The following is a 26,791-nucleotide window of genomic DNA, read 5'->3' as shown; positions in this document are numbered from 1 at the left end:
AAGTGACGTGCTGAGAATGAGCACATGACGAATTAGTGACACCACGGAGAGGGATCCATGACAATTGGTGGCAGAGCGTTGGGATAGAATTTTTTCTATTAGAGTATTAGTACATGGTTTAAGCAATTATTCCCTGTACTAAAGAATTGGTATCCTTGCGAGGAGTGAACAAGTTCTACAAGGTTCAACTCAGTGCTTACTTAGACATACTTGCAAACAGTTTCTTCTCCCCGTTTTTCTTTTCTATCTTTTATTTGACAAAGGCTTTTCATTTTTATGGCCGCCCAGTACAAGAAGCAGAGCAAAGAGGCTCTGACCGACCTCTGTGAGCAGAGAGGAATAGAGATGGCCGACAGATCCAGGGAGCTGCTGATACGTGCCTTGCTCGAACAGGACATAGGGCAAAGTGCTGAATCATCTGGCCAAGGAGAGAGTCCACCTCAGAGAGACCCAGCAATGCCAGCTCTTGCACTGGAGATACCTGATGGAAATGCCAGTGCTGAGGAGCCTATGGACTGTAGTTTACAAATGGATTTACAATGGCTGTGAACAAGTGATCCCAATCTACGCATGAAGCTTATTCTACAGTATCAACAGGCTGCAGAATGCCGTGACCATAAGGAGAGAGAGGCCGCAGAACGCCAGGCTGAGAGAAAGGCTGCAGAACGCTGGGAGGACAGAGCTTTCCAGCTTCAGATGGCTCAAATTGAGAGGGGTATCAGTTCTCAGATAACCCCCTCCCAGAACATAAATCTGAAGAGACCACGTCCGGAAAACTTCCCTGTGATGGAGAAGGATACGAACTTGGATACTTTCCTTTGCCAGTGCTGAGGAGCCTGTAGACTATACTTTACAAATGGATTTACAATGGCTGTGAACAAGTGATCCCAATCGGCGCATGAAGCTTATTCTACGGTATCGACAGGCTGCAGAATGCCGTGACCATAAGGAGAGAGAGGCCACAGAACGCCAGGCTGAGAGAAAGGCTGCAGAACGCTGGGAGGACAGAGCTTTCCAGCTTCAGATGGCTCAAATTGAGAGGGGTATCAGTCCTCAGATAACCCCCTCCCAGAACATAAATCTGAGGAGACCACGTCCGGAAAACTTCCCTGTGATGGAGAAGGATACGGACTTGGATACTTTCCTTTGGGGGGTTGAAAAAACTTGCTGGCTATACCATCTACCCCGTGAGCAGTGGGCGCAGTATCTAACCCCAGGGTTGAGAGGCAAAGCTCTGGAAGTTTTTGCTGGCCTCTCACCAGAAGTAGATGGGAACTATGAGGCCATAAAAAGGCCCTGATCAGGAAATACAACCTAACACCAGAAGTGTATCGGAGAAAGTTCTGTAACCTACAACGTGGATCAACTGACAGCTATGCGGATGTTGTGAGCACCTTGAGGTCCACCTTCCACCAATGGATCAGGGGACTTTCTGTGAACAGTTTTGAGGACTTAACAGATCTTATGGTCTGTTAGGGCTAGCGGAAGCACCAAATAATAAAGAGACTGATACGAGGTGCGTTCGCAGCCTGGGGTTCACCGTGCAGACATGGTACCTGCTGCCATGTAATGGCGGATGGAAACTTAGCTTACACATGGGTTAGACTTCACCCCACATGAAATGATAGCGAGCTCTGTTGCTTCACAGTGTTGCACAATACGCTGCACCCTGTTAGCTGTCAGGACTCTGAACATTTTTTACCTTTTGTGCATTACTGCCCTTTTCCAAGATGGCGTCTTTGGTCTCATGTGCACTGTGTCTTCCTGCTATAAAACTCCACCCCAGCCTTCAGTCTGTGCTAGAGTATTCTGCCTTGCATCCAGCTCATGACCTCTGATTTCTCCCTGGGTATACACCTGCTCCTGTGAGCCTTTGTGGTGATCCTGCTACTCTGCTCTGAGTTCCTGCTGCATACACAAGTTTCCAGTAATCCTCCTTCATCTGCTGTTCATGTTTACTTCCATCTGCATTTGCTGGTCATGTAAGCTGTTGCTGCTTTGCAATAACCTGAGACTATTAACCAGGCCTCCCTAGTTGAGCTAAGATATGATTTGAACTGCCTAATAAGCATATCTATGTGTGCCTGGACTAAGACAAGGATTTATTCGTGTCAAGTCTCCTCAAGAATAACTGTGCTTCATAGATTTTCTGCTTGATTGCATTTTCCCTGAAGTTTCCTATAGACTGCTAAGCTGCGTTTATTATTTGCACCAAGTGTTGTGGACTTGAGTTTCTCTCTGCACCTGTTTGAATCACCGTGTGATAATATAGACTTTACCACTTATAAAACTGTGTCCTGTAGTTGTCTTGTTCCACGCAAAGAGTCTCCTGAGTTATCCCCTATAATTATTACATTAGCAGTCACAAGGTGCAGCTACAAGACACTAGTGGGATCCCTAAGAATCGCCCCCACTAATCTGGTGATTGAACTGGCTCTGACCTTTGGTGGCTTTTGAGCCCGTGCCTGAAGACGCCCTGAGTCAGATGCACAGTTCAAGCGGGAATTCCCACCCTATACTGACGGTTGTCAGGAGAGCGCACTGATGGCACACGCACGGTGCCATAGAGACAGGCACTGAAACATGTGCTTAGTGTGCAGATAGCACTGTCGGGCACTAGATAGCTTCCACCATTCACGAGCAGTCCACAACACAAGGAATGGGAATGATTAAGGAGCTTTCATCCATCGACAGTCATTCATCTACACACATTGTCAAGGTTTATATTAGCGCATGGTCGAGTGGCCATGCAAACCTTTTATAGCAGTAGCAGACCAGGACCTTCCAGATGGTCCAATAGGAACCACAACAGGACCTGAACATCTGACCCTCGACCTCCAATGGGAGGTCGTCCTGTGAGCATGCTCATTATGAGAAAAGCGGCACTTAGTCCCAGAAAGGCCTGCTCATTGCTGGTCAGTACTGGCAACAAGGGCAGAGCCTGGAAAGGCAGCAGTAACCAGCCACACAGTATCAGATTGAGCCAGATGCTGGGACCAACATCTCCACCGAGCAGGTTCCACAGCGGCTGGAGAAGAATGGGAGACCGCAGTGGACATGGTTCGAGATTCCCCCTGAACAGCGGCGGGAACTCACCACCTCACATGGTCAAGGATCAATTTCTTCACATGTGCCCCACGGATGTACGCCAATTTGTGTGTGATCGGGAGCCACAAACTGCGGATCAGGCTGGGACATGTTAGCGCTGTCTGCCCTGATAGGGAGAAACACCCAACTACAAACATAAAGCCGTCTGTGTCCCCACCGTCTGTCTTCTTTGTGGCCGGCTCTGATGCGAGGGCTAATGAGAACTGTCATTCTGTCACTGTTGGCAATAAAGTCACCATTGGTCTCAGGGACACTGGGGCAGAGGTGACCCTGGTGCGTCCAGCCAAGATAACCCCTGCCGATATCATACCAGGAAAGATTATGTCTATAACCGGGATTGGAGGTGTCAGCCCTGCCGTGCCTATGGCTCTTGTGTACCTGGACTGGGGAGCAGGGAAAGGATTGTGAGAAGTGGGAGTATCGGAGGCTATTCCCACCAATGTGCTGCTAGGCACGGACCTGGGGAGGATGGTGTCCCACTATGCTCCTCCCTTGCAAGTAAATGCTACAGAGAAGGTGGAAGCAAGTGACACACCTGAGATCCCGTGCGAGGAGGGAAAATGTCCCAATGCACAGGACTGTGTATGTGGCAGCTGTGACCCGGAGTCAGGCTGCGGCTCAGACTCAAGCCCAGAGATTAGAGGATGAGCAGACACTGAAGACTCAGCTTCAGACCAGGGCCTGGCAGTCACACTAGGCCAGGGCCTACAGACTGACAGTCAGAACTTCCAGGAGGCCCTGCGGAGAGATGTCAGTCTGGAGGAGCTCAGATGTCTTGCAGACCGACCCCCTGCTGCTTCTGACAAAGAGAGAATATATTGGGACCAGGGCAGACTGTATAAAGAGACTCTCCCCATGGATAATACCGAATCTTGGGACTATGAAAGGCTGATTGTCCCTTATCCATTTAAGGAACAATTATTGAGAATTGCCCATGAAATTCCTTTGGCTGGACACTGTCGAATACAAAAGACTAAAGCTAGCCTGACACATAACTTCTATTGGCCCAAGATGAGGACAGATATTGCCAATTACTGCCGATCATGTGTAGTTTGTCAGAGAGTTGGAAAGTCCGGGAATATACAGAAAGCTCCATTGATACCACTGCCTGTGATCGATAAGCCTTTCCTGTGAGTGCCTGTGGATATTATAGGGCCACTTGCAATCCCTAGCAGCTCTGGCAAAAAGTACATCCTCACAGTGGTGGACTCTGCTACACGATACCCGGAAAATGGCACTGTCCTCCATCCAGCAGACAAAGTGGCGGATGCTTTACTGACTGTGTTCTCTCGTGTGGGTTTCCCCAGGGAAATGTTAACCGATCAGGGAACCCAGTTAATGTCCGATCTGATGGAAAGCCACTGCGAGTAAATACAAGTGCAGCATTTTGTGGCCAGCGCCTATTATCCCCTATCCAACGGACTCTACGAGCGTTTTAACGGAACATTAAAGCAAATGCTCAAAATGATGGTGGAGACTGAAGGGAGAGACTGGGAGTGGTACCTCCCCATCAGTTGTTTGCATACAGAGAGGAACTCCAAGTGTCTACAGGATTCTCCCCCTTTGAATTGGTTTATGGAAGTAGGGTCAGTGGGCCACTTGATTTGGTTAAGGACTGTTGGGAGGATGACCCCAAAACTACAGGCGTCACAGTGTTTGAATATGTACTGAGGCTCAGAGAGAGAATGCAAAAACTGAGCAACCTGGCCCATGAGAACGTGATGCAGGCCCAAATCAACCAGAAAGTCTGGTACGACCGTAATGCCAGACTGAGGGCCTATGAAGACGGGCAGAAGGTTTGGGTGTTGGTCCCTATTTTACAGAATAAATTACAGGCCGCATGGGAGGGACCATACACTGTACACAAGCGGCTAAATGATGTTAATTATGTGGTGACACTGGATGAGCATGCAAAGTGTTAAAAAGTATTTCATGTAAATATGTTGAAGGCTCATCATGACAGGGAGACCTGTGTCTTACCTGTCTGTAGCATGCCTGAAGAGGGGGAGGTTGATTTGTTACTAGATTTGGGGGCCGGGACTCAGTACATGAAGTCCCTGGAGTCAGCAGAGTTTAAATCTGAGCTAATCCCTGTTCTGCCTTCCTCCACATATGATGCAGTGTGGATTCTAGCATACAGGTAAACCTTCATCCATTTACTCATTAAACAGACTGTATAGGTTCTTAAGTCGTTATTTATTGAGATGGTGAACGATGAACAACAATAGTAGATGATATTGTGAGATATGCGATATAATGGATGATCAGGTAAAAACTACAAAGGAAATAACAGTGCATCAGTATTTGGCACATTACAGCATGTTACAGGATGCAATAACATGAACAACAGAGCTTACAGAGCTAACAGCATAAGGCAGATACAGTTATCATGGCAAATCTTATGGCAAGTTCAGGCTGTCAGCATTGTATTACTTTATACAGGCAAGCATCTATCTGCATACAGAGAAACAGCAATATGAAATAAACATGCACTAACATGCCTAACTACACACTCTGCTACATAGTGGCTGCATAACTGTCCTAACATAACGCACACATGTAAATACATTTGTGTCTCACTGAAATCTGCTTATCAAGAGCAATGATCTGAAGGAAGAGAGAGCTAGGAACATGTGTGTAAGACTCAAGGTCCGGGGAAAAATGGCTACTCTTGCCCAGGAAACCAGGGGGGCGGTTCTAGTCAGAACACAGGCTTAAAGCAAAATGCTCCTGGATACAGGAACAGGATAAATGTGTACCTAATGACCTCTAATGGTGACAACTGACACTACATTGTGAATTAACCTGCTGCACATTAATGGGCAGAACAATCCCACAGTCAGCGGTCTGAGCTGATAGGGGTGCTCAGCGAGTTCACCAAAGTCTTCACAGGGGAGCCTGGGAGGACGCACTTAGCAGCTCACCATGCGGACACTGGTACTAATCCCCCAGTACAGCAGTCAGCATACTGGGTGTCAGCAAGGCACACATGAGGGAACAGGTAGAGGAGAACCTCAAGGCAATGCAAAAATCCCAGAGTGCCTGGGCCTCGCCTGTGGTTCTTGTCCCAAAAAAGGACCGTACTACCTGGTTCTGAGTAGACTGCAGGAAATTAAATGTACTGACTACATGTGAGGTCTACCCCATGCCAAGGATAGATTAGCTGTTAGAGCAGCTAGCTAAGGCAGCGTACCTCACCATCATGGATACTGGCAGATACCCCTGACCAGAGAAGCCCAGGAGAGGTCTGACTTCGCCATTCAGGCTGTTTGAGTTTCTGGTGATTCCATTTGGTATGAAGAGTGCCCCTGCCACCTTCCAGAGGTTGGTCAAGCACTTATTGGAAGGATGTGATGATTTTGCCATTGCTTATCTTGATGGTATAGCCATTTTTAGTAATTCTTGTGAAGAACACCTCGTACATCTTTCTCAGGTGTTGCAAATGCTTAAAATGCAACGAATCAGACTCTTCTATCTTTGATACTGGTGCTGATCCAGAACAATCATACTAACAGCCCTGGTAAGGGCTAAATCTGTGCTTTCCTGTTTGTATCAGATACATTCTGCATTTAATCTTGAGAGGGATAGTTGCAGGAGCAGGCACTCTAGCAGTATACAGCCTCAAGGCAGAGCTTAGGGTTTGGAGTCAGTTGCTAAATATATACCTGCTGCAAGTGACCCTATTTTTTGGGGGTATATAAATTGACTATATTTTCTATCCATAGAGTATTACATGCTTTGTGGTACATTTCTGTGAGATATAGCACTCCACAAAATGTTGAAATTTGTTTTTTAATTCAATTGCTCACCCATACAGCATTATCTTCTCTGTGGTACATTTTGGTGGAATATAACACTCCAAAAAAGCATTGACAATTTTTTTCTGTATTCATTTACTCATCCATACAGAATTGCGAGCTTTGTGGCATATTTCTGTGTTATATAACACTGCAAAAAAGTGTTGACTTTTTTTCTGAATTCTATTATTTATCCATACAGGGCAACATGCTTAGTGGGCTACAAAGATGGCTGAATTACACAAGACTCTCGAGGGAGTGACCAGAGGAATATAGAAGCCAGATTAAGGTGGTGGGACAGAGTAAGTGCCTGGAGGCTGTGACCTGTAACCACCAAGGCCTGAATCCAGACCGCGGCCCTCACGGCTTGGTTTCTTACAAACTGCGAAAGGGAGAGCCAGGGTTCAGGAATTAATGAGCAGACTGTGGAGCATAGACTTGTCAGCAAAGACAAGTAGGCAAGCCTAGACCTGGACTTGGCCCCCTAGCCGCAAGGTACAGAAAGTCTGGGGGGGGGCATTACATACAACTGCAGTGAAGATGGGGGTTCATCGAAGAGTTTGGGAACCCGTCATCACATTTTAATCAACCAACGGGTAGTAGAAATGGAACACATGCCTTGAGGGCTGCAAAAGCAGATGGCTGGAATCCTGGTCAAATTCCTCAAAATGTAGGGTCAACATCGCTATTATGCAGTGGAAGTGATTCAAAAAAGAAGGGAGCAAGATAATCCCTTCATGAGGAATGAAAGAGCACGGGAAAGGTGGCTCAAGACGGGGCTACTGCCACCCACGAGAGATTGAACTGTCCTTTAAGTTCCCCACCTCCTATGGAGGAGCAGGCAATGGTGCAGGTGACACAGGGGGCTGTCATCCATTTCTACATGTCGGGGACTCTGGTACTACCCGAAGCCAGGTCACTTATAGACTGTGCACATGGGAATTGGGTTACAGGAAGCAGATGGAGGCAGTCCCACTAGCCTCCTGAGGAAGGAGAAGAAGAACCCACCAAAAGGGGATTACTGTATTTACCACCTTATTATTTTTTTCCTACACTCATTTTATGAGTGCTGGAGTACAGCAACTACACTTTCAAAATATTTGAATGAGACCTGCCAGGTGTTTCCTTTCTGTTGTCTATGGTTGACTGGATTACTTAATTTTTTACTGGCTTTGCACTTTCTGCAAAGCCTTTATGAATGTAGGATCAAAGCAACTACACTTTAAAAATATTTGAATAAGGCCAGTCAATTTTTGCTTTTCAGGGTTTTATGAACGACTGGATGACCCTCCTTAAAAAATGTTCCCGTCTTTGCACTTTCTGCAAAGACTTTATGAGTGTACAAGCATATCAACTAAACTTTCTAAATATTTACATTGACATTTTTTATGGTTTCAGTTAGTCATCCATACAGGTTAATGTGTTTCTTGTTACATTATGTAGGTATGTAACACTCCAAAAAAGGTTTAAAGTTTTTTCTGGATTCAATTTCTCATCCATACAGTACTGCGTGCTTTGTGGTAGATTAAGGTGGTATATAGCACTAACATGACTTTACCAACATGGTTACTGGGACTGTCCACTTAAAGATTGACAAGTAGATAAGTGCTTGTAGCTAGGGACACTACATTTCACTGACGGCACACTGGATGAACATTGTGGAAGCCGGGGTCAAATCCCACCCTTGCACAGCACAGGTTCTATTGACCCTGAGGATTGATGGCTCTACTCTACACCTCCTACATCAGTTCCTGCACCCCTTCTGCTCCTTCTCATTCTCTATCTCTGACATGCTATCTCAGAGCACACATAAGCTTGAGGCTCTGCAGCACTGCCTCAGGGAAGTGGCAACAGGCTCTGTTAAAGCTAATTTGTCTAGGAGACAAACCGCACACCATGGCACCTTCATTAAAAAGAGTAACAGATCAGACAGATCTTTGCCTGTCGCCACCGAAACAGCAACCAGGCATGATTGTTTGTGATAACAGCCGTTACCTGGTGGCGGCCATGAAGCTTGGCAAGCTCACACATGTACTATGCTTGGCCCACATGCTCAACTTGATAGTTTAGCAGTTTTTGAAAACCTACCTATGTTGCTGCTGACAATAAAACATGAAGCTTTGCATGCGGACAAGGTGGAAATGGAAGAAGATACAAGACAGAGATACTACCAAGCTCAGCCTCATCTCATCTGCTCAGTGCAGATTAAGTAACAATGAGTACATGTAGGCTGAGGACGAGGAGAAAAAGCAGGAGCTGGCTGGCGCAACAGATGGAAGGACCCACACAAGCTTTGTCCCATCTTTCTTTCATGGATGGACTGAAGACTGAAATAAGGAAAAAGAGATAGAGGAGGAGGTGGAGAAGGATATGGAGAGAAGTCATCATGATGGTGACAGTGAAGTGTTGGCTGTAGGGACTTTGGAACATATGGCAGACTTTAGGTATGACTGCCTTTCCCATGACCCTTGCACTACATTCATCTTGGTAAAAAAAGAGTAATAGTTGTTTACCCTGCTAGACCTATGCTGCAAGGAGAACCTGCAAGGAGAACCTTGCATCTCTCCTTCCTGAGATGGAAAGGTCTATTAAATGGTGATATAGCAAAAGGCCATTGTGGAAAATATGTTGAAAAAATTCCCATTAGGCAATGTTAGTGGCAGAGGGAAAGCTTCCTTGCCAAACCAAAGAGAAAAGGCAAAGGAGACAAACAGCAGAGGCAGGGGTACAATGTCAAAAGCATGAGCCAATTTCATAAAGCCATCAAAGCATCTAGACCCCGATGACTGGTTATTTTTGACAAGGAGGGTAAAGTTTTTAAAGATGGTCAATCAGTACCTAGCTGACAAATCCAGCATATTTCTTAATTCTTCTGTGACCTTCAACTACTGGAACTCAAAGCTTGACATCTGGCATAAGCTGTCCCTTTATGCCACGGAGGTGTTGTGCTATCCTGTTGCTACCGTCTTGTCTGAGCGAGTTTTTAATGCCACCGTGGTGGTCAAAACAAACAGTTGCTTTCGCCTGTCAGCAGAATTTGTTTGCAGGCTCACTCTGAAAAAAATTAAAAAAAAAGCTTGGATTAACCCCTACTTTTCCACACCACCAAAGGACAGCAGCACACAAAGTGTTTTTAATCTTCAATATTTGAATGAGACCTGTCAATTGTGGCATTCAATGGTCTATGGATAACAGGATCGCCCTACTTATAATTTTTTCCTGGCTTTTCACTTTGTGTAAAGACTTTATCAGTGTAGGAGTACACCAATCACACTTTCAAAATATTTTAATGAGTCCCTCCAGTTGTTGACTTTAAGCATGTATGGATGAGGCTGCTTAAAGCCTATTTTTTTTCCTGACTGTGCACTGTGTGCAGAGCTTTAATAAGCAAAGGAGTACTACAACTACACTTTGTTCACAATATTTGAATGAGGTACTACAGTTGGTGTCTTCACAAAGTGTGTATGGATGATAATGCTTGTAATTTGTGCATGTTTTACGTTGTGCAGAACTTTTATAGAGTGTAGGAATACAAAACTATACTTTGTTCATAATATTTGAATGAATTACAACAGTTGGTGCCAATTTTTTGCAGGCTTTGCACTCAGTGCATAGCCTTTATTATTCTAGGAGTACCACTACATGACAATTTTAACAAAATGTGTTTGAGGCCCTCCTTTTTTTTTATTACAGGGTGTATCTGATTCCCACGTGCATTACATTTTTGGTAATTCTTCCTTCCTTCATAAATTACATTGAAATTTCCAATTATTTAATAAAAATTTCAATTTTGGTCAACTTAAATTATTTTTTTAGCCTTTTTATATTTTGACTATATGCAAGTCATTTTATAGGAAAATTTTTCTTAACAGTTTTTTCCTGTAAACTCCAATTTGTCATAGCTTTTGCATGTTTTACTGTCAGTCCTTGAAGTGAAGTAAAAGTGTCACACCATTGTTCTCAGCAATGATCTGGGAGTCAGAGATGCTTTGAGGGGTCTTCCCCATGCTTTTCTTCGATTCAGCACTTTTTTCCATCCATTTCAACATGTTCATTGACCTCCAGACCTCTTCTATGGTCTGCCAGAAAAGTTCTGCGATTTCCCATTGACCTCCATTATATTCATTAACTGGGCATTAGGAATTGCTTGATTTGAGTAACGAGCATCCTAGCATTTTAGTATTTGTTCATCTCTATATTTAATTTAAAGGAAGTGGAGCAGATTAGCCCTGAGGAATGGCCAAAATTTTCGTGGCAAGATGTTGTAAGCTCATAGAGACTTATCCATAGCGACTTGCAGCTGTAATTGCCTCAAAAAGAGGCTCTATAATATACTTACTTTAGGGGGGGAATAGTTATGCACACAGAAGTTTTCAGTTATTTTGTCTTATTTGTCGTTTGCTTCACAAACCAAATGTTCACAGTTGTATGAATGTTATTTTCATTAACTGATGCAAGCCCACAAAATGTTAAATTCCAGTTTTTAATTGAGCAAAACATGGAAAATGCCAAGGAGAGGAATACTTTTGCAAGTCACTGTTTTCCACATAACTGTAGAAAAAGTCTAATTTGTTTGTGTTGTACTTCTTCAGTGCTGAATCACTTTAAAAGTGGGAGAGAGTCTGATTCAAGTGATGTGAGGAAGTGCTATAACTGTATAGTCACTCAAAGTGACTGTGAATTGATTGATCTGTGGAATACTGCAGTAATAACATCTTATTAAAAGCTTTCTATCCCACAACGTGTTGTTAAGAAATTTTTTATCTTCTTTGTTGTAGGAGTTCAATGTGAGACCCATATATTCCACCCAAATAATGCTGTTGGTCATCATTGGTTACCATCCTTCTTTAACTAGCCAGATAGATTGCAGTCTCATAGTTATTAACAAGGCTGTTTTGGCATGAAAGAGCTCAGAACGGGTTCAACAAAGTCCCAGGAGAACTCAGATAGTTATACAAGTATGCAGCTAGCTAAGATTCACTGCAATTAAATTTTTTAAGAAAATTCATTAAAGCTGGCTGAATTGAATTTCAAATGAAGCGCCCAGTTCTACTATTGTGTAATATAAACATTACTATGCCTAAAATAGTTTTATGATAAAAGTATTGCAAAGTTTACGCTAGGGACTCTCGTTTCCTATATTTTTTGCCATATACTGTTCTATTCCCCTTTAATATATTTTCAAGTAGATTATGGGATGACTCCAAATATTTTGTAAATATGATTATATTGTACACTACACAAAGCTGTTAAATAAAAGTGTTTTAACAATATTGCTTGGTTACAGTGCAGCTCGTGATTTTATGAACCATTTTTTAATTCTGTATTTATAATATTCCCATAATTTATTTTTGCTAATAATACAATTTGTAATTGTAATTTACATTTCACCAGCACTTCCCATGAGATGACATTTACAGATGCAAAAAGTGGGAGGTAAGTGACAGATTGTGAAGAAACCCCATGATCTGTTACAGATCACATAAGCTAGACTTTTGACAAACCCAGTAATTTTAACATTCTGCAGTACTATTTTATATTTCCGATCTATTTCTCAGTGTGCATGTCATTTGTAGGCTTTTTTCTGGTAGAGTAGACTTGACATGCGTCAAAAACAAATAAGGGTAATGTCAGAGGAGTTTTGAAACTTTTAATTGTGTTTAAACAGAAATAGCCTATATATACTGTATATGGTTCATATATGGTTTTTGTGTCAGAAAAATATTCTCATTAGTGAGAAGTTAAGTTGCTCAGAAATGTTATATGCATGATGAAAGACAGATAGATAGATAGATAGATAGATAGATAGATAGATAGATAGATAGATAGATAGATAGATAGAAATAATAGGTACATAAATAACTAATTCAACAAAGGAAATATATCTACACAGTCTGGCAAAATTAAATAAATGCAAATGTACAGGTTGCTATGACTGTATTGCCGTAACATACAAATACATTAAATACAACTGTACCCTGAGCACTCTAAGGGATATGCAAATATGCAAACAATAAACATATGAAATTTGAATTTATAGACTATATGTGTTTTGGCACATTCAGATTACTGTTGCATATTTTGAAAGTGTTTATGACATTATTGCATACATACTAAATTATTTATATAAACGTACATGGCTGTGATAGTGCTTGTTTCTTTTTGCGTAGTACTATCTGTTTATACACCTGCATACGTACATTTTTGCAAGTATATGATACATATGAATTGTGAATTAGGTCTGAATTACTTTCAACCCTTACACTAAAGGTATTTGTAGCTGTTTTGTACTGTATTTTTATTTTTGTTTTTAATCTAAATAAAGTACATTTATTGATTTATTTGTGGTTGTATTCACTTTAACCACTTGCCTATGTGGCATGGTATTAGGTTTTGATTGATTATCCATTTCAGTGACACTGTATTGCATATGGATCACCCCCTGCTGATATAATTTGTTAAATATGTATTTTTTTCCTTTTTGTGATTTGGAACAACACAAAAAAAAACTGAGAAAAAATGGTAAATTGGACATAACTTCACACAAAAATCCCCAAATTGATGACACACTTAACTTAATATTTGGTTGCACCCCCTTTGAAATAAATAACTGCAAACAAACACTTCCTATAACCATCAAGAAGTTTCTTATACCTCTCAACTGGAATTTTGGACCACCCTACTGAACCTCTACCATGTTTGTGTTCTTTTATTTGTACACCTCAATCAATTTTTGGTAAACAATTGAATGATGTGTTTTACCAAAAAGCTCTATCTTGGTCTCATGTGTCCACAAGACGCTTTGCCAGAAGGATTTTGGCTTACTCATATACATTTTGGCAATCTGCAGTCTAGCTTTTTGTGTGTGTGTTTTCTTTTTTGTGTTGTTCCAATACACACAAACGAAATAAACATGTGTATAACAAAACTTATGTAATTGCAATCATTTTCTGGGAGAAATGCCGATGAGCATTGATCGGTGACACAAATCGCTGGGCAGCATGGTGGCGCAGTGGTTAGCACAGCAGCCTTGCAGCGCTGGAGTCGTGGGTTCAAACCCCACCAAGGATGACATCTGCAAAGAGTTTGTATGTTCTCTCCGTGTTTGCGTGGGTTTCCTCCGGGTACTCCAGTTTCCTCCCACATTCCAAAGACATACTGATAGGGAATTTAGTTTGTGAGCCCCAATGGGGACAGCGATGATAATGTGTGCAAACTGTAAAGCGCTGCGGAATATGTTAGCGCTATATAAAAATAAAGATTATTATTATTATTATCCGCAATCGTGCTCACTATTTTCCACTTTTTTTTCCACTCAGCATTTTTCCCTACGCACATCACTGACCGACCTCCAGCTGCTGCTTTTTTTCTTTAGAAAAAAGATAAATGTCTACACAAAGCACTCACACACACTCACACACAAATAATGTTTGGTACACAAACCCCACATACGTAAAAAAAAAAAATCCAAAACTGGGTATTCAGCAGAGAAGGGAAATGCTTTTCTTGCCTTCGACACCGACAGTGAGGAAGTGGATCCCACTTTTCTTTATTCCTCCTCCTCTTCCTCCAGTGATAACAAACCATCATATAGACGCCCCAGAAGAGAAACTGAACCACCGCCCACCGTTTCTGACCCTGAATGGACCTCACCCCTCAATGATTATGAACCAATGATTTCTGATCAGTTGCTTTACAAACATGACACCCATAGACTATTCCATGGAAGTCTGCATTTCAAAATATCAATCCTTCCCTTCTGAGCCCTTCATGCGCCCAAACAGTAGTTTTCTCTCACATATGGGGTAACCATGTACAAAGAGAATTTGAGCAACACATTTTGATGTCCATTTTCTCCTGCTAACCTTGTGAAAATAATATTTTGGTGGCTAAAATACCATTTTTGTTGAACAATTGTGATTTTTTTTATTTTCACAACTCAACATTATAATTTTATGTGAAGCACCTGAAAGTTCAAAGTGGTCACCACATACAGTAGGCAAAAAAGTATTTAGTTAGCCACCAATTGTGCAAGTTCTCCCATTTAAAAATATGAGAGGGGCCTGTAACATCAAAGGTAAACCACAACTATGAGAGTCAACATGAGAAAACAAATCCAGAAAATCACCTTGTCTGATTTGTCAAGATTCATTTTGCAAATTATGGTGGAAAATAAGTATTTGGTCACCTAAAAACATGCAAGATTTCTGGCTCTCACAGACCTGTAACTTCTTCTTTAAGAGGCTCCTCTGTCTTCAACTCATTACCTGTAGTAATGGCACCTGATTGAACTTGTTATCAGGATAAAAAATACCCTTCCCCAACCTCAAACAGTCACACTCCAAACTCCACTATGGTGAAGTCCAAAGAGCTGTCAAAGGACAACAGAAACAAAATTCTGGAAAATACTTATTTCCCACCATAGTTTGCAATATAAATATTGCCGAATCAGACAAGGTGATTTTCTGGATTTATTATCTCATTTTGACTCTCATAGTTGGGGTCTATCTATGATGTCAATTACAGGTCTCTCTCATCTTTTTAAGAGGGAGAACTTGCACAATTGAGGGCTGACTAAGTACTTTTTCCCCCACTGTATCTAAATAAATTCCTTGGGGGCCAGGGGCTAGTTTCCAAAATGGGGTCACTTGTGGGGGGTTTCCACTGTTTAGGCACATCATGGACTCTCCAAACACAACATGGCGTCCCCTCTCAGTTCCAGCCAATTGTGCTTTGAAAATGTCAAACTGTGCTCCTTGCCTTCCGAGCTCTGTCATACAGCCAAACAGTGGTTTCTCCCCACATATAGGGTATCAGCGCACTCAGGACAAATTGCACAAAAACTTTTGGCATCCAATTTCTCTGCTTACCCTTGTGAAAATACAAATTGGGGGCTAAAATATTATTTTTCCTTAAAAAATTGTATTTTTAATCTTCACAGATCTATGTTATAAACTTCTGTGAAGCACTTGCAGGGTCAAAATACTCATCATAAATTTAGATAAGTTCCTTGAGGGCAATGAAGGACCAATATGATCTAAAGTGCAAATTTATTATAAATCACAAATAGTACGTATACAAAGAAATATCATTATAAATGTATTGTACAAAAAATACACAAAATACATATGAAATAATGTTACCTAGGAAGGAGATTGGCTGTAAATAATAAAAAAAAAATAGGGCCACACATTTATAAGTAATTGACACTTTTGTTAAAGTGACATATCAGACCCACCAAGGAGACACTAGAGACAATCTCAATCCTGTATTAAATGTGTCTCTGACCTCTGGGCTCTCTGACCTTTCCTGGCGCCTGCGCACTGCAGTACTTTGCTCTGCCCTCAACAGGGCAGACAAAGTATGCCTGCGCAGGAGCCGAGGCAGGAAGAAAAGAAGAGAACATCATCGTATGAAGATGGGAGGCACCAGACCCGGACCGCGACACCCATCGGACCCGAACCGCATCGGGACCGCCCCTGGGTGAGTATAATATAACCTGTTTTTCTTATCTAGCAGGTTACATCAGGGACTTATCTACAGCATTACAGAATGCTGTAGATAAGCCCCTGATGCCGGTGGCCGCAGCTTATAGGCGAATTTTGGGATGACAGATTCTCTTTAAGAACCCATTTACAACGTGCAAAGCATTTTGCTTATTTACCCAGCGATCAGTTGGGAACCTGCTTAGACTACATGGTTATTGAGAAAGAAAAGTTCCAAAGAACTCTTGTTCACAGTAATCGTACAGTGTAACTCACGCAGTGTAATCGTACAGCGCAAATTGGAGAGAGATTGATATAAATATTGACAATATTGACAACGTGGTATAATAGGTTGCCTCTTTAAAAATTAAATAAATAATATACTAGCCATTATACATTTAGTAACCAAAGTTCCCTTCTATGCTTGATGATAAAGTCGACTGTTAGTAGCTTCACGATCATGATCCTTCCTCTGGTGCAATTCATGTCACTACGGATTTTGTGTTGCTGGATAACTATTGTTTTATTATGTTTGCAATTTCTGAATGAAACTGGGTGAATTTGAAGCTAAAATGCTATTTTTCCTTAGTAATTTTTATAGCTGGGCAAATTTATTTGAGTGCAATTTAAATGTACTCGAGTTTTACAAAAACTGGCCACTATTTTGCTGCCTTGTAGACGGTTGGTAAAAGATTAAAAAAGAAAAAAACAACTAATACTAACCTTACCACTTACCTTTCTGATCCTATGCTGCTTGCTATCCACCATACGGTCCTCAGTGCCTGTTATTACTGTCATCACACTCTAAAAAGTTTCTGCGCATGGTTGTCATAAGGTTGCATTGTTGTTCTGTCACAACGTGCACCAGGACTTTGCAATGCGCACTCTAAGCCAGGATTTCTGTCCACTATTAAGCATGGGATGTCCCTCTATATCATGTTCCACGACTTGGGAATCATACAGCATTGTATTGTTGCTATTATATTATACTGCTTTGCAATCAGATATGCTCCTTTTCAAAGATTATCCTATGTTTCTTCCTGTTGTCCAGCTCTGATATAAAACTTTTCTTCCTTCTTCCTCCTGTCTTAGTGTTTGTAAGCCATATTCGTCTGAGGTCATTCTCTATACATCTCTGATTATTTTTTTAACTACTGAAATTGGGCATAATACAAGAATTCAGCTTGAGAATAAAACATCTTCTGGAAAATTCATAGGTGCCTCTGCAGTCGAGTTAAGCTATCTGACGACATCCTTCATGTGAGTAACAGTTCATACAGACATCCATAGATTCAATAACCCCACACTCACAGTCTAGTTATTGAGTAAGAATACTGTGTATGCATATAGTAAGGTCTCGATCTTGTGACATCACAACATGGGCCGTGACCTTACAATGTTCAGTCCCAGTATGAACAGGTTGGGGTTTCAGCATGTAGTAGTGAAAGGAAGAGGTGCTGGGATCATATGCAGTAGCAGTAAGCAGTGGGGGTGAGTGGAGAGGTAAGCAGTGAGGTTTTTTTTAACATTTTACATTTATTACTCTCTGGGGTCTTGTCAGACATGAGAATACACTTTGATACATTCAATTTGTAGAGAAAAAATTTGCTGCAAATCAAATTTCGTGTAAATTCTGCATGATTTGGTGAATTCAAATATTGCTAGATCTGCTTATCTCTTTCTATTTCAGATAATAGAATGTATAAGAGACAAATATGCTTGGTAATTTGCATAAAGTGAAAATTAATGGTTTTCCTATTATTAAAGGAAAATAGAAAATCACATAGGTTTACATAATTATGTTCAGTGAATTTATAACTAAATTGTTTCAATGCATAATAGTTTAATCATCATGAGTTGTTCTGTGATATAATGGACACCTGTGAAAGATATATTTATTGTAATTAAATTGAGAAATATTAGCAATGCTCATTACGAATGAATAAAGAGCAAGAACAGAAAGGGTGATAATAAGTGATAAGAATGAATAATAAAATACAAATATTACAGACTGAAATAGCCATGAAAGAATTAATAATGCATTACTAGTACTATCTGTATTAGTTATTGATAATTTCTGGTTGAAATTGATTTTCTTTTGTATGATTAAAATGCGTCATTTATATCCATGATCTAAATATCTAGAGATAATATGATCTAATACAATAATACAATCTTGTACCCTGATAATTTTATTTGCTTCTAATTAATTTTTTTACAATTCACAATTAAAAATTAATTTAGTATAACCTGTGTTTTAATAATTTAAACATCTGCGCTTTCTGTAATTTTTGGTCCTGCATGGTGATGTCATGATTGCTCCTACTGAGGCGCTGAGAACAAACACTTATTCATTTTAAAGGAGTTTATTCCTTCTGGCAGAACAGGGGTTGATTGGCCAAGTTGGAAAACTCTGTGCTTGCAGCTGAGCTCAGTTAGCCACTCCTTTTCCCTTTAAAATCTGGGCTCTGATACAAATCCTTGTCAGAGCTAACCTCTGCTGCATGGCTTAAGGAGGGAGAGGTGCTCATTTGAGAAGGAGTATTGGAGGAAGTTATCTGTGACTGTTGATTAGTTTGAAAGTAAGGTAATTCCCTATCCTTCTCTACTTTGGTTTATTTCCCTACCTCCACTCCACCATGCATTCCCCTGTTACATGTGAGTGAATATTTTGTATGCCTGGAGTTTTCTGTTAACCCTTATTTGTGTTGCCTTGTTTGTTGGGTTGGTGTGTTCTCCAAGCAAATGTGCCCAGACCTCCCTCCCCATCGTCCTTATGATTGAACCATTAATCTTGTACCTGGAGCCAAGCTGCCAAAGAATAGACTCTATAATATCTCTGGTTCAAAGAGACAGACAATAAAGGACTACATTACAGAAAGCCTGACTAAAGGTCATATCAGACCATTCTGGGAACTCAATACAATCACTGTCCATGATCCTTATCCACTCCCTCTCTTTCCAGACCTCTTTAATCATATTGCAGGGGTAAAATTGGGGCATATAATCTCATCTGCGTTAAAGAGGGGGATGTGTGGAAAAAAGTGTTCAATACGCCTGAGGGACACCACGAGAATCTGGTGATTCTTTTTGGGTTGACGAACACACCCGCCGTCTTTCAGCACTTTATAAATTAGATCTTTAGTCATCTGATAGGGAAATCCATGGTTATCTATCTGGATGACATATTCATTTATTCACCTGACCTTGAGTCACATCAGGTACATGTGAGGCAGGTCTTACATGTACTCTGAAAAAATAATTATATGTCGAACCCGAGAAGTGTATGTGTTTGAGGTGTTCGCAACCTGGGGTCCACCGTGCAGAGATGGTATCTGCTGTTAGGCAACGGCGGAGGCTGTATGGCGGTAGAACACCTAAGACACATGGGTTAAACGTCACCCAGTGTGAACAGCAGCGAACCCTGTTAACTCACAGAGCTGCAATAATTACTAAATAAGGTGCTGTTCGCTGCTTACTGTCACAGGACTCAGTGAATTTAGCGCAAGTGAGGTCACTTGGCTCAGCCCCAAGAATGCAGGGTCTGAGCCTGACCGGACCCACTAAGTGCACAGTGTCGCACTAGCAATGCCCCTACCTGGTGCTGACTCTACTCCAATCTCCCTAATACTAATTCAACAACCAGAGGGTAGGGGATCATTAGGAGCTTTTACCAGACTCAGTCACACATGCACGCACACTGATGTCATGATCTACACTAGTGCACGGCCGTGCGGCCATGAGATCCTTTTATAGATTTGAGTCTGCAAGGACACTGCTAGTAAGCCAATATGGACTCACTTGAAGACCTGGGTATGTGACCTCCGACCACCAATGAGTGGTGCTCTCATGGGCATGCTCAGAAGGGAAAAAGTTGGACTTGGTCCCAGGAACGTCTGCTCATCGCTGTCTAATGCTGGTTGCTATAGCTGGACCTGTAGAGACAGCAGCAACCAGATACATAGCTCGAGACTGAGCAAGACGCTGGGACCGATGGCTTTGCTGAGCAGAGCCCTCTGCGGCTGAGACAGAATGGGAGACCGCAGAAGACATGGCTTGGCATTCCCCCTGTGCAGCAGGAGAATCCCGATGCCTTACACCCTTTCCTAGTATATGCGTTGTCTTCTACTGGTTTTCGCATGGATCCAGCAAAAGTCTGGGCGGTATTGGATTGGGATTGTCCTGAGGATTTGAATGTGTTACGAAGTTGTTTAGGTTTAGACAACTACTACCATAAGTTCATAAAGAACTTTTCGGTAGTAGCCAAACCTCTTACAGATATGACCAGGAAGGGAATGGACTACTCTAAATGGTCCAGTCCTGCCAGGGAGGCATTTGAGGTGGGAGTGGGGGCTGTATTGTTGCAAGGTTCGTCTCCTGGTAAATGCCAACCATGTGCTTATTTATCTAAGAAACTGACATTTGCTGAGAACAATTAAGACATTGGTAACAGTAACAATTAATTGGGCTTTTGAAGAGTGGTGTCATTTTTGGAGGGAGCATTTCACCCAGTTATGGTAATCACGGATCATAAGAATCTGGTATGTTTGGAATCGGCAAAACGCCTAACACCTCAACAACCAAGATGGGTATTGTTATTTACCAGATTTAACTTTTTTGTCACATATAGGCCAGGGAACAAAAACATTAAGCCAGAGGCCTTATCTCATTGCTTTCCTGGGGGAGGAAATAAGTCTGAACCAGTACCTATTCTTCAAAAAGGGGTGGTTATGGTGTCTATGTGCTCCGATATGGAAAGAGAGGTTATTGACGCTCAGGGGGATGCCTCTGCTGCCTGTCCATTTCATAAACTGTTTGTTTGTGTTAATCTCCATCTTAGAGTCTTTAGCAAACATCACGATTCAGTGTTGGCCGGACACACTGGTAATAAAGCCACTGCTGATCTTCTTACTCTGAGTTTTTGGTGGCCAGGTGGTCATCAGGATGCCCAGGAGTATGTAGCCGCCTGTAAGGTCTGTGCATGTTATAAGACCTCTCATACTCGCCCATCGGGGGCTCTCCAACCGTTGGACATTCCCAGTAGACATTGGAGTCACCTGTTGGTTGATTTTATCACAGATCTTCCCGTGTCAGTAAGGAATACTGTAATACTGGTGGTGGTAGATAGATTAATTAAAATGTCTCATTTTATCACTTTACTAGCTTTACCAAACGCCAAATTCTTGGTGCAAGTTTCGTCAGGGAAATAGTTTCTGATTGTTTCTGATCGGCGTGTGCAGTTTGTCTCCAAGTTTTGTTACGCATTTTGCACCTGTCTGGGGATCCATTTGCCATTTTCTTCCACATTTTGCCCGCAGTCTAATGGGCAGACTGAACGGGTTAACCAGAATCTAGAGACTTATTTTAGGTGTTTTGTATCTGAAAATCAGGAGGACTGGGTTAGCTATTTACCGTTAGCCGAATTCGCTAAATATAAGAGTGTGGCTGATCGGAGATGTTTAGTGAGTCCGAACCTGTGTGTTGGTGACTTGGTGTGGCTGTCCTCTAGGAACATTAAGCTGAAGGTTCCATCTTGTAAACTGGGTGCCAGGTTTATCAGTCCTTATAAGATTATAGCCATCATCAATCCTGTAGGATTTCGCTTTGCTTAACTGCCTATCTTTTAGGATCCATAATGTATTTAATTGATCTCCCTCAAAAAATATGTTGCATCTTCAGTACCATCACCTCTACCACCATCTGTTGTCACTGTGGATGGAAACTTGGAGTTTCAGATTGTGAAAATCTTGGATTCTTGGCTTGTTCATCGATTGCTTCAGTATCTGGTACATTGGAGGGAGTACGGTCCTGAGGGAAGGATGTGGGTACCAGCATCTGATGTTCATGCCGCCAGACTGGTCCAGGCTTTTCATGTGGCACACCCCAATAAATCTGGTCCTGAGGTTCCAGAGGTCCATCATAGAAGGGGTAGTATTGTCCCGGGGTTACTGTGACAGTTTGGCGTCTGAAGACCACAATGTCTGATTGCTCCTACTCCAGTGCGAAGAAGAAACACTTCTTCATTTTAGTGGGGTGTATTCCTTCTGGCAGAAGAGGGGTTAATCAGCCATGTTGGAAATCTCTGTGCTTGCAGTTGAGCTCAGTTGGCAACTCTTTTGCCCTTTATAATCTGGGTTTTGATACAAATCCTTGGCAGAGATACTCTTTGCTGTATGGCTTGAGGGAGAGGTGTTCATTTGAGAAGGAGTGTTGGTGGAAGTTATCTGTGACTGCTGCTTGGTTTTTAAGTGTGGTAATTCCCTATCCTTCTCTATTTTGGTTTATTCCCCTACCTCCACTCCCCGGTGCATTCCTCTTTTATATGTGAGTGAATATTTTGTATGCCTGGAGTTTTCTGTTAACCTTTGTTTGTGTTGCTTTGTTTGTCGGGTTGGTGTACTATGGTGCACAGTAGTTCCCCTCTTCCCTGGATGGGGAAGAAAACAGACAGAAAGCTAATAGATAAGGCAAGGGTGGAGTCCTTTGCATCTTCACCTTCATAAGTTTCCAGGGAAGTAGGGCGAGCTAGGGCGCCCCCTAGTGTTAGGGACAGAAAACGAGCTCCTGGTCCCGAGTCACTCGACAGCTGTGTTGTGACAGGTGCCTGCAGGTTGGACTGCATTTTCCCAATAACAGATTCCTTTTAAACTCATTCCAGTCAATACCAAATGATTGTTCCTGGCCCAGTATATAAAGATTGTGTTCATATAATGAACATTTCTACAACTGTTTTCAAATAACTAGTTTTTAAATTCAAAATATCTTTCCTGGGTTTTTAGATGGAGATTGGTGCCTTGCATGTAAGGATTCATGCAGATGTTCAAAGAAATACAGTCATGGCCAAAAGTGTTGGAACCCTTGAAATTGTACCAGATAATAAAGTACAGGATGGGCCATTTATATGGATACACCTAAATATAATGGGAATGGTTGGCAATATCAACTTCCTGTTTGTGGCACATTAGTAAATGGGAGGGGGAAAACTTTTCCAGATGGGTGGTGACCAAGGCGGCCATTTTGAAGTTGGCCATTTTGTATCCAACTTTATTTTTTTCAATGAGAAGAGGGTCATGTGACACATCAAACTTATTGAGAATTTCACAAGAAAAACAATGGTGTGCTTGGTTTTAACATAACTTAATGTGCACATCTCTTATCTTCACAGCATAGACCACCACATTATGGGAGTCAGGTCTGAGCATTCCTACATGAACAGCTTCCTGGATAGTGGATTGGTCATCGTGGGCCAGTTGAATGGCCACCAAGTTCTTCCGGTCTGACCCCCTAAGACTTTTATCTTTGGGGTCATCTGAAGGCAATTGTCTATGCTGTGAAGATATGAGATGTGCAGCATCTGAAACAATGGATACTGGAAGCCTGTGTTAGCATTTCTTCTGTGGTGTTGCTATCAGTGTGTCAAGAGTGGGAGAAGAGGGTTGCATTGGCAATCCAACACAATGGGCAGCACTTTGAACACAGTTTATAAGTAGTCATAAACTTGTAAATAACTCATGAAAGACTAAAGTTACGTTGCAACCAAGCACACCATTGTTTTCTTGTGAAATTCTCAATAAGTTTGATGTGTCACATGACCCTCTTCCCATTGAAAAAAATAAAGTTGGATCCAAAATGGACAACTTTAAAATGGCCGCCATGGTCACCACCCATCTTGAAAAGTTTTCCCCTACCAATATACTAATGTGCCACAAACAGAAAGTTGATATCACAAACCACTCCCATTTTATTTTGGTATATCCATATAAATGTCCCACCCTGTATTTCTACAGGAAAATTATTGCAATGGTATATGTTTTTTTACACGTTTATTTCATTTATGTGTATTGGAAGAACACAAAAAAAGCAAGTTGGACATAATTTCAAACTAAATCCCCAAAACTGGCTTTGCAAAACTGTTGACACCTTTCTAAAGTAAGCAACATTCAAGCATGTGATGCTCGTTCAAACTCATCTGTGGCAAGCAACAGTTGTGGTCAATATGAATATCAAATATAAATCCTATAAAATAAGGAAGTACCAAAAATAGAATGTATAGGTAAACCGTAGAATGCTAAAAACGAGTGTCACTCCCTGATGATGTTCTTGCCTTTATGGGGTTTTTTATGCATGATTATTTGCTAAATAGAGTGAGTATTTAATATACATTTGTTCTTCCTTTTTTTAATACTTCTTTTGAGGTTCTCAATATGAAAATCACACCTAAAACTAGATAAAAGGGGGAGAAGTTGACTCAAGCTTTGCATTGTGCCTGTGTGTGGCACGCTAAGCATGGAGAACTGAAAGAGGAGAAGAGAATTGTCTGAGTACTTTAGATCTAAAATTGTTGAAAAATATCAACAATTTGAAGGTACAATTCCATCTCCAGAGATATAGATGTTCTTTAATTCACAGTTCACAAAGTAATCAAGAAGTTTACAACCCATGGCACTGTAGCTATTCTCCATGGAAGTAGCTGGCAGGGAAAAATTCATAAAAGGTTGCAACACTGAATGATGGTTAATTAAGCAGCCTCAATCAAGTTCCAAAGAAATTCATTCTGTTCTGCAGACTTAGCTAGCCCTGACACTGATACACCCTATCTGTTGACATTGGAAGGAAATGAAATGCTATAGCAGGAGACCAAGGAAAACCTCACTGCTGACAAAGTTACATAAAAAGGCTAGACTGCAGTTTGCCAAAATGTATGTGAGTAACCAAAAATCAGCTTAGGTTCCTCTGTATGTTTGATAACCAGCCAGTCAAAACTCACAGCTGGGGGCAACCCTCAGCTGTCAGCTTCAGCAAGTCTGATTATCAAGAATAGAGGGGTGGCCACTCTGATTTTTTTTAACAATTTAAATAAATAATTAAGAAAAATGGCGTGGGGTCCCCTCTTTTTTGACAAGCAGCCTTGCTAAAGCAGACAGCTGGGGAATGAGAGGTTTCTGCATGTGTGCATGACAGGTCTTAACATCATGCCGCTGCTGACCTTACATGCACTTGCTACAGGACTCTCTTGGGTGCCATCTCTGGAAGTTCGGCACATTACGAGAGGACCAAAGATTCCAATGCAAATGAAAGGGATCCGAAGGTATGGCAAAGACCAGATGGCTGACGATGAGTAGAAGAGGGGACTGATAAGGTGGGTATATGCATTTTCTTTTTTTTTTTACAATATTATGTTTTTATGCAATAATATTAAGGCATAATAAGCCTAATAAAGGATGTTAAATTACCTGGGAATTTGAATTTGCAGGAACCAGTGATTTAGAATTTTGGTTATCTGCTAATCTTTAACAGAGTGCTTGTGTAACCATCGCAAGATCCAGGCAGATTTTTAATAACAAAGGGTAAACAATTCACAGAGAGCCAGCGGACAAATTGACAGCCACCAGGAGGTGAAAAAGAAAAAACTTCAATACATTTAAAATAATCTTTCAGAATTTTTAATATTGTATAAAAAGGAATTGACTTCAATTTGAAAATATTATATTCATTAAGAAGAATATGCCTCGTCTAATACAAAAAATTAGTTAATATTACCTTTGCGACAAATTCTTGTACATTCTTCATTCTTTTATTAAGAATATAAAACAAACTTAGCATAAAATCTTTGCAAAACATATACAACTTATTTCAAGTCATTATACTGAATGTTTTACCATCTGTATATGCCTGGGATGTAATCCAGAGACTATAAGCTTCACTGATTATTCAGCCGTTTATTGGCAATTTGGACAAGTGTCATGTTTCTAATGACAAAGCCAAAGTGATCAAGGATAATCGCTTAGCTGATCGAGAATAGACACATATATAGGATTATATTATTTACTTTGTATCTGTTTCATAGATAGTAAAGTCACACAGTAAATCTTAAAAAAAGTGGCATACATGTAAGGAAGAGTTAACCTGTGGTCAGATATAGGAAAAAAAAATATATTGAATAACAATCCATCAGTGCAAAATCACCAGTGGGGTCATCAATGGAATATGAATACTTAGAGTAAACAAAAACTAAGGCAACACTAGAAATTATGCCAGAACGGGTATTAAAGCAGTCCAGAGAAAGTTCAATTCCGACTTGAAGACTATACAAGAGATTTCAAGCAGATCAGTATCACAAACGCAACGCCCCCAAGGTCAAAGTGTATACTATCAATAAAATGGTTGAGATCTAGAAACTAATATCTAACAAAAGAATCATAAGCTAGATGGGGAAAATACAGTGCTTCTCTCAATTGATTTAATTGGCATATATACACTGCTCAAAAAAAATAAAGGGAACACTAAAATACCACATCCTAGATATCTCTGAATGAAATATTCCAGTTGCAAATTTTTATTCATTGCATAGTGGAATGTGTTCAGAAAAATAAAACATAACAATTATCAATGTAAATCAAA

At 41.1% G+C, this 26,791-nt stretch overlaps 1 pseudogene; it reads left to right on the top strand.

Moving 5' to 3' along the window:
- The first annotated feature begins 276 nt into the window (after nucleotides 1-276).
- Nucleotides 277-26,791, top strand: part of LOC143817721 (uncharacterized) — a 29,063-nt pseudogene continuing 2,548 nt past the window's right edge.

This window comes from Ranitomeya variabilis, chromosome 3 (assembly GCF_051348905.1).
Source record: "Ranitomeya variabilis isolate aRanVar5 chromosome 3, aRanVar5.hap1, whole genome shotgun sequence".
Taxonomy (NCBI): Eukaryota; Metazoa; Chordata; class Amphibia; order Anura; family Dendrobatidae; genus Ranitomeya; species Ranitomeya variabilis.
Note: the sequence above shows the minus strand (reverse complement) of the source record. Positions and strands in the feature narration are given on the sequence as shown.